Here is a 13,352-nt window from a genome sequence, read left to right as displayed (position 1 = left end):
TGTATTATGTTCCAGTAGTTACCTATATCTTTTAAAAAGAATTTTATAGCCAGTTGGGTATTTTCTTTTCTTGTGTCCCCATTCATATTACACAATATCACACTTGACCAATTCTCTCCAGCCATCACCTGCCATGTAATTGTTATGGTTTGTTTATAGATAATTGAGAAAGAAATGTAAACTCACTGAGATGATTAAGATATACACAGCTGGTGTCAACAGAAACTGAGAAAAATGAGATAGTATTGAGTATGTATGAAAGAATAGCCTGTACTGTTTCATAATGACTCATCTATGACCCTTATTCTCCAAATTATGCCAAAGGCAAGTAAGCTGCATTTCAAAACCAGGGATCTATGCCTTCTGGGATGTTTTATTCTCATTGCTGTCAGTTATAAAATAAATGCATATATTAATACAACAGCTACAAATAAGAGTCTGTTTTGAAAAGATGTGGCATTGCCTTATAAATGTCACCAGCGGAGCAGTGGAGTGCTAAGTCATCTGCTATTGCTTCTATTATTTACCTTTTATTAAATATACATATTGAAATAAAATACACCAGCTTAAAAAGAAAAAAAGTCTCCATTATCTTATTCTTCTGGAAATTCTTTAAGGATATGCTGACAGAATGGAAGTTTCATTAATCCTTATATCATGTAAATATAATTTAAATTTGCTTTTTAAACAAGACAGTAAAAAGTGACGCTCTTTTAAAATATTTAGTATTGGTGTTTATTAAATCCACTAGATGGAACAATTTTTTAGCTTTCTAGAATATTTTATTATGGAAAACCCCAGGGGCTTGATCCAAAGTTTGCTGAAATCAGTGGAGGGTTTATTTGTTTCCTTTGACTTCAGTAGGCTTTGGGGCAGGCCATGTATTTGTGCAGACCATATCATACACCAGAATACCAATGAATGCTTGTGCCCTCCAGGGTCAGCAGGATAATGGACATGACTTTATTGCAAATGTACTATGCACACATAGACGTAAATAATGCAAATCCATGGCCTGATGCTGATTGCTTACTGCTTGCATTGAAATCCATGGGAGCTCAGTGCTGGGTTCTCAGTTACTCTTTGTGTATATAAATGAGTTTTTGCAAACAGTGCAGGGATTGATCCTGGAGCCTTTGCTGGGCCAAACTTCCATTAACTTTTTGAGGATATTGGCCTGAGTAAGCAGTTGAAGACCAGGCTCAAATTCCATACACATTTTAAGTGAGTCTTAGGGTTAGATGCCAAACTAGAATGGAATAAAAGCTGACTCCTATCCCACTAGAGTCCATGGAAGCTTTGTACTGAGAGTAGGATAAGACCCAACTAGGGTAAGGCATAAGGCTTAAGTCTCTGTCTCTCTGGGCTTAATCCTGGATGGTGTTTTGTATCTCCCATGAGGTACTTAGCAGAGTCAACTCCCATTGCAACCCATGGGTACCTTGTAAGAGTGGTCAGCACCTTGGAGTACAAGCTTCATATGGTAGCCAACAGAAAACTGAAACAGTGAAAACAGGACTTAGAAGAAAAGAGAACAAGTGTTTGTATGTCAATATGCATTGATTCTCTATCTACCATGCAGGCTAAACTCTCGGATGTCAATAGGAATTGTTCATGTGTTTGGACTGCCCTACAGCTTTATCATTAGAGCTGGTTGAAAGCTTTTAGTCAAAACACTTTTTCAGCCAAAAGCTGCTCTTTAATCAAAAATAAAATTTTCTTTTGGGGACCAAAATCTTCCTCATTAGTGCAATACAGTGGGTTTTGTTGGATTTTTTTTCAAATTTTAGTATAAGATTCCAGTTAGAATTTAACTTTTTTCAGTCTAGTTTTTTGGGAACATTTTAACTAATATGTTTTTCAAAAGCAGAAACATTTTTTTTTTAGTTTTTCAGGGAAATTTAAGAAAAGTGGAGATTAAAAATATTTTTTTGTGAAAGCTAATTGGCTATGTTTAGCCAGCTTTACCGATAATCTCCCTTTTTGTGTTTCTATCCCTTTTCACCTCCATCTTCTATTGTTGCTTTACCACTTCAGTCCTTTAAAAGGAGCCTTGGGAATAAAACAGTTGTAATATTTTAGGAGGTAAGCTTACTGTATATTTTAGAATTTTGTTGCTATTATGATCCTGTCATTTGAGATGCTCTTAAATAGTAAACTCTTCTGCTTTTAGATATTTATATTCAGCTACAGCTGTACACCAATCAAATATATGGCTTTAAAGCCATGTCTCTTAAAGGAGAAATTCAAAAGGAGATTATTGCTCAAAAATGCAAACAACACAACACAATTGCAAGTCACAGTAAATCCTCAACACTAGTCATTTATAAAGTATTCTGCTGCAAATCAAATTGTTTTACGGTTAGAAGAGCATTTAATACACTATGAACAGTTTAAAGTTAACATTTTGTATTCAGAGTGATTAATGGCACCATATTGTATTTCAATTACTACAAGATACTTCTCAGTAATAAACGATGGCAATAATATTCACATTAAGTCAATAAAAAGCATCTTCGAAGTGTGATGTATAAGTGCTATTATCATAGCATAATTTGATGGCATCATGCAATGTGTTATCAACATTGTTACAGGAAATTTCTACACCAAGGGGTATATTTTTGTCCTAATGTGTACGGGGTTAAGCAGGTAACTATCAATATCAATTTATCCTCATGCACCACAATAACACTCCCTGAAACTGATATTACTTCATATGAACACATTTTCAGAAAAATCATTGACTTAAATGATTTGTAGCACTGGGACCTATTCTCAGGGCTATTTATATGAATAACTCAAAAGTATTACACAGAGGTTATTCAGGTGGTTCCTATGAGCATCAACAGAGACCAGATTCTTTTAGTAATTTCCTCTGCAATGAGGGGTGAGAGGTGATAAGATCTGCACTGCAGGTTATATAATGGCCTTTTATCCCATCTTTCTTTTTGCTGAATATTTTTAATGAAGTTTTACTAGACTCACAGACAGCCCCAGTGACAGATATAATTGCAGGAGACATGGCCGTCCCCAAGGTAATATTTCTCATCTTCCTGTAATATTTTTCAGCCTCAGTTTCAGACATCTCTGTAGTATAGCCAAAAGATGGGGTGCAACCAATAAGAAACAGAGTACGGTTCTATTTCTGCTTCTCATAAACCCTTATTATTGACAGTGTAACAGTTAGGGCTGCCCTACATTTTCTAAGACCCCCATTTCAATCAACTGCTTATAATTTTGTTACACATCAGTTGTTCAGGCTGGAATTTTCCATGCTATGTGTTTGTCTCAGGTTGAATAATTTTGATAAGTTCCAGCTAACAGAGACTGTAAGAGAAAATGCGTCATTCTGTTCACGTTAAACACTTTTACAACACATTTCATTATGAAACTCAAGCATCCACGTATCGGAACGAGGACTTGAGATATAGAAAAGGTGTTCCCCTGATGGCAGAGATGTACCTTTTACTATCTTGGTAAAATAAAAATCACCAAATTTAGCCAAACTATAAGCCTCTAATAATTTAGTTTCCACATGATCAGTAGAGATTTGTTAGAGTTTGATGGTTAAATACTTTGAAGATTCCAGCTTCATTAAACATGCTTCTATCTAGGGCTACAGGGATGAAGGGGATATCCCTCAGCATGTCCCCTTCATTCTCCAAATAATCCTGGTTAGCTGTCTGGTTGCAGCCTGGGTTTTTATGAAGGTTGAGGAAAAGCAGCTGTTGATCAGCTCTGCCTTCTTCACATCTTCTTTTAAGCATTTGCCCTGGCTACTTAATAGTGGATCCACAGCTTCCTTGACCTTTCATTTCTGGCCAACATGTTTACAGAACCTCTCGCTGTCCCTAACTTGCCTCGCCAGGTAAAGTTCCCTTTTTACCTATGCCTTCCTGATTTTGTCCCTGCAAATTCTTACTGTTTCCTGGTATGCTTCCTTGGTGACCTGCCCATCTTTCCATTGCCTGTAATGCTTTCCTTTTGCATTTGACGCATCCTAGAAGCAACTTGTGCAGCCGTATTGGTCTCTTACCATTGTTGTGCTTTTATTGTGTTGGAACAGTTTGTTGTTGGGCTTCTAATACTGTGCCCTTCAGAAACATCCAGTCTTCCTGGGGGCCTTTATCCTTCAGCTTGTCTTCCTGTGACACCCTGCCTACTACCTCCTGAAATCAGTTGAAATGCGCTTTTTTGAAATTCAGTGTCCCACTGCTGACTTCATGCTTTCCCAGTGTCAAGATCATAAATTCATAGAATCATAGAAAATTAGAGTTGGAAGGGACCTCAGGAGACCACCTAGTCCAACCCCCTGCTCAAAGCAGGACCATCCCCAACAAGATTATGCCAGCCAAGGCTTTGTCTAGCCTGGTCTTAAAATCTTCCAAGGATGGAGATACCACAGCCTCTCTGAGTATCATGTCATGATCACTTCCTTCCAATTTTCTCATCACCATGGGCGACTGGTGCCTTCTGAGTCTGGGTGGGCACCCGCAGAAGCCAGCGGCAGGGACAGGGCTGGAGAGCACCTGCAGACACTGCCAGCAGCATCGGCAGCGGGTACAGAGCTGACGTGCCCCACCCCGTAACCCCCTACCAGTCACCTATACTCATCACCTTCATATCCTCCATCAGTTCTCCACTATCAGTCAGTACAAGATCCAGAACAGATGACCCCTAGTTGTACTTTCAACTTTCTTGAACAGGAAGTTGTCCACATAAGTTAGAAACTTGCTTGGCATTTCATGTTTGGTTGAATGATTCTTGCAGCAAATGTCCAGAAAATTGAAGTCTCCCATCAGTCATAGTGGTTGGGTGCTAAAGGCATTTTGATAAGGGGAGAATGTGGCTTTCCTGCTTGGTCTGCAGGCTTTATTGTGGGAGAGGACCAGGACATGGGAGGATGGAGGTGTGTTGTGTGGGTGATCCATGTAAATTATATGTAAAGAAAGGGTTCAGAAGGAAGTGAGGAAAGAGGAAAAGGAAGGAAAGGAGAAAGCAAGTTAACAAGAAAGCTGTTTAGAAGATTACCAGAAAAATCTCCTCTTGTATATTCTTTGTCTTGAAAGATTCTCTGGATAGCCAAAGAAAGGTTATCTTGACACCCATGCAAGTATAGCTTGATTAGCTATGGGGAGATAATTTCTTACTCAGATTGTTTAAAGCAGTGGAGGACAACTTTTTTGGCCCGTGTGCCACAAATTAAACCTCTTGCCCTCCTGAGTGCCATTACTACTCCCTTCTTCTGCTGCTATGCTTTCTGCTCCTTGCCCAATCTGCTTTCAGCTCTCTGCTGTATCTCCACTGTACTGCCTGCTCCCTCCCCAGTTCGCCATGTCACACACACACTTGTGCCACTTATTTTGCAATAGCTTCCTTGTGTGGGGAAACCTGGAGGGGCTGAATGGTCTTGGCTGTGATACTTCCTCTTTCTCAGTGTCTCAGTTTTTGACTTTATAGAAATGAAATGGGGTGATAATGTGTTTTTGTAAAATGCTTTGAGATCTGCACGTGGAAGGTGTTATCTAATAGCCAGAAACATAACTAGGGTAGGGCACTGGGGCAGCCACCCCAGGTGCCGACTTGGGGGAGGAAAAGTGGGAAGGGAAAGGGCAAAAAAATAAGGCTGCCACTCCAGTGACACAGTTGCACAGGCAGCATCGGTGACAGTCAGAAGTTGATGCTGCCCATGGCATCTGGCCACATCATTATGCCTCTGCTAAAAGCTAAGTATCATTTTACACAAGTCAAAAGCTCTTCCCACTGTATACAAGCACAGTAACCTTATGGACTAAGACTCTGTATGTAAAGTGGCCCATATGTTTGACAGCAAACATTTAAAAAAAATCCTGGCCATCAAAACCATCTCCTTTAATTAAACAAGTGCTAAGAGGAATTGGACTGAAGTAAAACATTTGGACTTTCTCTTGATAAATTGATATAACCAGCGTTATACCCCTAGATAAGCACTTTATGCCATAGACAAAAAAATGCAAAGATTTTCTGTGTACCTGGGAGTCTTTTCTGGTTCTCTCTTTTAAGCCCCCTGAACTGAAATAGTCTCCAGTGAATGAGCAACTGAAGCCTAAGTCAGTCTTTCAAAAGCACAAGGAAAACAGATTTTAAAAAAAATCCTACAGTATAGTTTGTGATGATCAGGCCTGGGCAAAGAGGTAACATCATGTGCTGAACTGCCTGCTTTTTATTGTTTTACTCTGTTGTACTTGGAGTAAAGACAAACACATGCAGAATAACCAAATCTCTCTCCCAGAGTCTTAGGCATTTCTAGTGTGTCATTCACTAAGTACCAGCCCACTGGAATAATGTCAATTTAATTTTATTAGCTGTCTACTTTGTTCTGAATGCTACATAATAGTGTCTTTAGAAAGATCCTGTACTTGCTCATTTTCTTTCTGTAGGCTCCTTCATTTTATAGTTCTAGAAAATTATACAATGAACTAATGTGGAAAAGCCCCCTGGAATTATTCTTTTCCATGTAATAAAAGCAGAAATGACAATGGATGAAAAGGTTTTGCTAATGAGTGCTTTGTGTAAGGTGGTACTGACATTTGTGTGAGTTCATATAAAATAATATACACAGCTGAGAACACAGAAAAAGACTGCCTGGAAGTTTAGATAACTATTAGGTGCACTATTGATGAGGAACTGGAGCAAGACTGAGTTTGATTATTGGAAATCCTGTGTTATGTTCATAGATCTCGTTTTGACAGAAAGTATGTGTCCTTGACTTGCAATTGATAGATGGATGGTCACTGCAGCAAAATCACCTTGTCCGGTTCCAACTGTGATTGACAACATTGGCTTGCCACTGATGAGTTAAAAGGAAACAGTTCCAAGAATCTGTGTCATTCCTTTTCTAAACTGGAGTCAAACTAAGGGGTTATGAAACAATGTACCTTTGAAATAGCTTTTCCAAAACAAAAACAAAAAATACATGAAAAAATAAAGGGAGAAAACATGCTGTGACCTACATCCTATGCTAACCTTATCTAGTAAAAATTACTAATGGACTACAAAATCACTCATGTGATTGATAATAAAGATAACAAGCAAGGGTACCAACATAAATGCTCATATAACAATATCTAATGGTATTCATCCATCTTTCACAAAGTTTAAAGTTTCTTCACGGTAAGGATGGCCAAAATTTGGAATGGGCTTCCAAGGGAGGTAGTGCTCTCCCCTAGCTTGGGGGTCTTTAAGAGATGGCTGGATAGGCATCTGGTTGGGGTCATCTGACCCTAGCACTCTTTCCTGCCTAGGCAGGGGGTCGGACTCAATGATCTGTTGAGGTCCCTTCCAACCCTAACATCTATGAATCTATATGATCCATTACATGAGACAAATCTTTAAGTCAATGTCAAAACTACCACCGAATTCCACGAGAGAACTCCATCAGGATCTTAAAGCAGTTGTTCAGTTATTTTCTTTTTCTAAGGAGCATAAATGCATATACTCAGTTTTGGAGCAGTAATAATTGCTATATCTTGTTTGGAAAACCCTAGTTATTTATCTACATTAGAACCAAATGGAATGTTGTGTATGAAGTTTTATTTGCTGAAACACATAGATTGGGATTGACCTAAAATCTTTGTGAACTCAGGTCAATTCAGTGAACAGATTTGGCCAAAAATGGGGAAATTTTTAGAAAAAAGTGCAAGCATCTTATTTAATTAAAAAAAATAAAGTTTGAACTTTTGTTATTTCAAAGATCATTTCAAAATTTGCTTAAGTTTAGCGATACAAAATAAGGATGAAGTCCCCTCCCAAAAATGTAAAGGATTTTTTTTGTTTTGGTGAAACAATATGTTTCTATTGACCCCAAAAGACACTTTAAATTTTTTGAATGAATGTCAGTATTTTTTGTTCAGCCAGAAAACAGAGAAATCACTTCTTCACACAGCTCTAATATCTCTCCTTGCTGCAGTTCAAATACCTTGTTAAATAACGCAAGTAGAAATTGGTGCCCTATTAAATTATGAATCCCAACAATTTGTGTCCTGGAGTGCCTGAGAATTAACTTGTTTTAGAACATGTTGTGAGGAGTGATTCTCTGTGCCCATTGAAGTCAGTGAGAGCAATCCTACTGTCTTTAATAGAAACTAGTTCAAACTCCCACGTCAGGTTTAGACTACAAAGTTTTTCCTGTGTAGCTATAACAGCAGAGGTTCTGTATTGTAGACAATCCCGAAATACAACTGCAGTGTGTGCAAATCAAGGTAAATCAATATATGTCTCCTCCCATTCAGAAATATTTATTTTTAAAGGACTCTGTGACTTCCCCTATAATAGCACTGGTGATGTTATAATGTGCTGCTATGGGAGAGTAACGTGATGTCAAAGATATGAGCAGCACTAAGGTCACCTGCTTCTGAGAACCCAGAGGAATGCATGAAATGACACCTCTCTCTCTACTTATTCATTCCAGGACTCTGCCTCAGAGTTTTTATCTCTGATTTCAAAACAATACGAATTCACTGTACACATTCAAATCTCTTTTTTATGTTATAAAACTCCAGGGGAATGATTGCACAGAAGCATTTTTATACTCACCATCTCTAAACTTGGTCTCAAGTCAGGAACTTGTAGAATAAACCGATCATCTCAGCTACCACATCTCACCTTCTGGTTTCTTTTTATCAGAAAGAACAACCAGCAAACTAACATTCTAGAGGTATTTACCTCCAGTTAAAGAGTAGGAGGGAAGCTCCACTGCTGACCTCCATTCTATAAAATGATTTTTCCCCTTCTTGTAAAATAATCTCATAACGTTCCCTGTGGCTTTAATAGTAATAACCAATTACTCACTGATGGCAGCAATTGCTACGCCTAGAAAGGGCAGGAATGACAAACTGCAAGCTACCCTGCTGAGCATCACCCCAGAGGAAAATGACAGCTCAGCAGAGTTCTACCAGCTCTCAAACTGACACTAAAAATCAGGAGCTAAGGAGCAGCACACTAAGCATAGTCCAGTAAAAAGGCATTAGCTTGGGACTTGAGAGAACTGGGGTCCTGTGAATGGCTCTGATTTGCTGAGATATTTTAGATAAGGCTTTATTTTTTCTCCCACTCTGGGCATGTCTACATGTGTGCATTTGCTGTGCAGTAACCAAAGTTACTGCACAGGACAGGCGTGCCGTACTGCACAGTAAATATGGTGACTTATGCTGATTTGAACGTAAATTTGATACCTGCATCATGCAGGTATCAGATTTACGCCCGATTACTTACTGCTCAGTAACACATATGTAGATGCCTTACGGCGCAGTAACACTGTGTGTGTGGACTGATTTGGGACTAATTTTAGTCCCAAATCAGTCCACATGCAACGTTAATGCGCCTTAACACGTACACGTGTTGATACTGGCCTATTCCTGTTTACTGCACAGTAATTTACTGTGCAGTAAATTTAAGCCAATGTAAATGCACATGTAGACATGTCCTCTTAGTCCCTTTAGACTGTGAGCACTCTTTTGGAGAGGTGTATCTCTATGGGTGCAAACAGATATTGTTTTTGTGGCAGGATGTGTCCTGCACAGCTAATCCAATAGATGGGCAGGAACAGATGTCATCTGGGGCCATTGTCCTGCAAGATTCCTGGGTCTTCCAGGGCCCAATCCTGTATGACAACATCCTTAGGTACCTGGCCCTGATGTGGGATGCACATATACAAGAGCAGGACAGGGAACCCCCCGGGCTTTCCTGCTCCATGTTTGCAAACACGTGCCCCAGGAATTCCCCCGTAAGGAATTTTTTTGTTAGCATAAAGGCTTGTCTGTTTGCAGCTTCACTGTGTATACAATGCCTAGTACAATGAGGCCCCAATCTTGTAAGCGCTTCTGCAGTTCTATTACTCATAATGTATCCATCTGCCTAATCAATACCCTCCTCTCCAGTTTAAGGCTTAATCAGCTGTAATACACTCTGCTGAGAGTGGTTGTTGCTACACAGAATACCTCCCCCTCAGCTATATGGGAGTTTAAAATAAATTGCTAAATACAGGCCTTTTCAAATGAGGTGGCCTGAGGAGCCAGTAGTGGGTGTGTAGAGACCTTCTGTTACTTTGAACAGGAGGATTCCTTCTTAACAGCCTGTCATGCACTGAACACGCCAGACATTTGATCTCTGTGCTGAACAAAGGTTCACCCTTTAGTAATGGGCTGAGACATCCTCCAAAACACGCAAAAATCAAAGCAAAATACATGGAATAACTAAAGCTGGTATTGTCTGGAGTTACTCTAGGGCAGACAGATGCTCAAATACAAGAAGTCTGCTAGCAACCATCTCACAATCCTGTTCCTGACTTCTGGCTCTTCTACACCCTGTTTCCTATATCTACTCATAATTAGAGCAAAGCATGGAAGGATATTAGGGGGCAAGATGATTCCTCAAAATACAATATGGCTTTCTTGGTGCAGGCCACAAGCCAGTAAGCAGAAGGGGAGAGGCAGCTTATATGGCTTGGGCTGCCTTGAGGACAATCCTTCTAGGCAACCCTAAAGCCAAGGAACCTTGTCTGCCAACATCCATCCTTTACATTTATGTTAGCCAGTTATATCAATGCTGGTTGCAAAATACACAGGGCTATGAATGACGCATGGCCCTGGCAGCTGGGGGGGCACGGCTGTGCTGGCGGTGATGGGAGTGCAGTGGCGGTAAGTGCGGAGCTCCTGCAGATGCTGCCAGCACTCTGGTGGGGGGGTGGTGAGTGCTGACCAAGGGTCAGCGACCACCCGCAGGTGCCTCTGGCAGCGTTGGTGGTGGCCAGCAGTGATCATGGGCTGCCCGCAGACACTGCCGACAGTGTCAGCGGCACCTTTTTGTAGGAGGTGCACCACCACGCTCAGGGGGTGCATGTTCACCCCCTATGCATCGCCCCTGCACAGGGCAGAACCCAGCTTGTCCACAAAATAAATGGAATACTAATCTGCCAGTGGCACAGTGTCACTCTGTGGCCCCCTCTACATGTTACATCTATACCATTATTAACATGTTAATCGAGGCATAAATGGCAAAGATGCCATTCATCCAGTTGAAGATGGCAAACTAGCCATGCGTTCATCCAGTCGAAGATGGCAAACCAGCCACAAATGTTCCGCGTATAATGTGGAACATGTCTATGGTTGGTTTGTAGGGTGCCTTAAATTGAACATGTGGCAGATCTGGGACTGGGACCAGAACCAAAAATCAGCTGACTGCCAGGACCAGCCTTGGCCCCGGATCTGTAGGTCCCCAGCTTTCAATTTGCCAGTGCAGGGGGGGCTAGGGATCATGATATAGAAAGGATACAACTGAGATCTGATTCCCATGCACATGTGGCATGGCAGGAGGGGTGATTCTTGGAACTGGGAATCAGATGCCATGGCACCTTTAAATGAACATGTGCCAGGGGCCTGAGGAACACTACCATGTTACAGTGTTGCGCAGAAGCTTGAGATCCACAGCTGATGTCCAAGTGACCCAAGAAGCTATGCTTCTTTACAATAGCTAAGAATCTGGCCTGTAATTTGAAAAAATAAATTGATCCATTTCTCCCTTCTGCACCTACACATCTTACTCTTGATACCAAGCCTGGTCCTCCATATAAAGTATGTGTTTTTGGCTTGGTTATGCATTTTACTCCCCACACATCTTTATTTGGAAGTATGAAGGGAGAATCGACAAGCTAGTGGAGCATCTGTTAAACCGCTGTGCACCCAGCATGACTTGCTCTGACAGACAAGCTGGGAGCCTTTACTTTCTTTGCTGCACTCAAGCATTTCCTTATTAATTCACACATCCATGCTATCCTGTGAAAGCTGTGTCTTCAGCAGCTTGTTATAAGGGACAGAAATGGAAAGAAACCCCCAGAGGATGTGGAAACAGCTCAGTAATAGACTCTGGCAGATTCCGACTGGAAGGCAGGTTTTACTTTGAATGCTCTGCATTTCCTTCATCTGTGAGACATTTAGGAGGGAAAAAAATAAAACAACTGCATTGTTTTAACCTCTGCTTCCTGGAGAATTTCATCCTTGCAGCAGGCACCAAGAGGCACAAGGATATTTAACAGGCAGCCATGCTGAGAGCAATGCTTGGCAAATCCTCCTAGGTGTGTGTGCCATCTATAGAGCAAGGTCAATTCTTTGCCTAAGGACTCTGCTGGCTAACACAGTCATGAAACCCATGATGTAGAAATGTGCAGTTTATTGGAGGAATTGTATTGTCCCCATGCCAGTCCCATGATGCCAGTTGCTGAGAGTGCTGTCAATATCCCTTGATTTTATTGTAATGTTTCCAATAAAATACCTGAGTGTAACCCAGTTTGGTTATTGAAACTATGCAATCCCAGGTTCTTGCCTTCTGTCTCATAATTGCTCTCTCCTGTATCGTTTCCTATCAACCTTGCAGACTTACAACAAAGGCACATGGGACAAGGAATGCTAGTAGAATCGCTTTAGATGAGAACTATGTTTTTGGTACATGCCTAAAATTTTGGGCCCCCATTCCCATCTGGAACTTCTAGGCCCTACTAGAATACAAATGATAAGAATAACAGCATATGGCTTCATAAGGTAGATGGATGAAGCAGGCCGATGAAATTAAAGTCAGTCTGAATTGTCACCCAAAACTGAAATGAAAAATTTTTTGCAGCTCATTATTTATTGTTGGTATTGTAATGACACCCAAGGGCCTAATAAATGATCAGAGCCCCTTTGTGGAGAGCCCCCAAACACATATATAATAGAAGAGACAGCTGCTAACTCCAGAGAGGTTCAAACTTGTTCAAGTCACTTTGATTAGGTGTAGTTTTCCCTAGTCACTTATTTCCACTGCTCAACCTTGTGCTTCCTAATTTTGTACTGTCTGTAAGGACAGAAATATGGCAAGCAAAGTTCTTTGGGTAAATGCGATATCTTTTATTAGATGAACTAAATAGTTGGAAAAAAGTTTTTTGCAAGATTTCGGGCACAAACACCCTTGTACAGGCATTGGGCGCCCTTGTACATGTAAGGAAATTGCCCCTTTTAGTGGCTTAATTGCCCTTTTTAATTATTTAATTGGATAACAGTGTACACGTTCAGCGGCATATTACAATTAAATTGCATAACAGTGTACATGTTTGGTAACATATTTCAATTTAAATGACATTTTTACGTAGCAAACTAAAACACATCCCATGTATTTTAGTTTGCTACATACATTACAGTGATATTCTCCACATGTACACAGGCCCTATCCGGAGAAGGCAGTAGGGACGGTGCACGGGATACTGCAAGGCTGGGCATGCTTGGGGAAGCTCAGGCTTGGTGGGCTTCCTGTGCCCCATGCACCATCCTCGCTGCCTTCTCCGG

Source organism: Alligator mississippiensis, chromosome 4, assembly GCF_030867095.1.
Source record: "Alligator mississippiensis isolate rAllMis1 chromosome 4, rAllMis1, whole genome shotgun sequence".
In the NCBI taxonomy this organism is placed as follows: Eukaryota; Metazoa; Chordata; order Crocodylia; family Alligatoridae; genus Alligator; species Alligator mississippiensis.
This window is presented reverse-complemented; position numbering follows the sequence as displayed.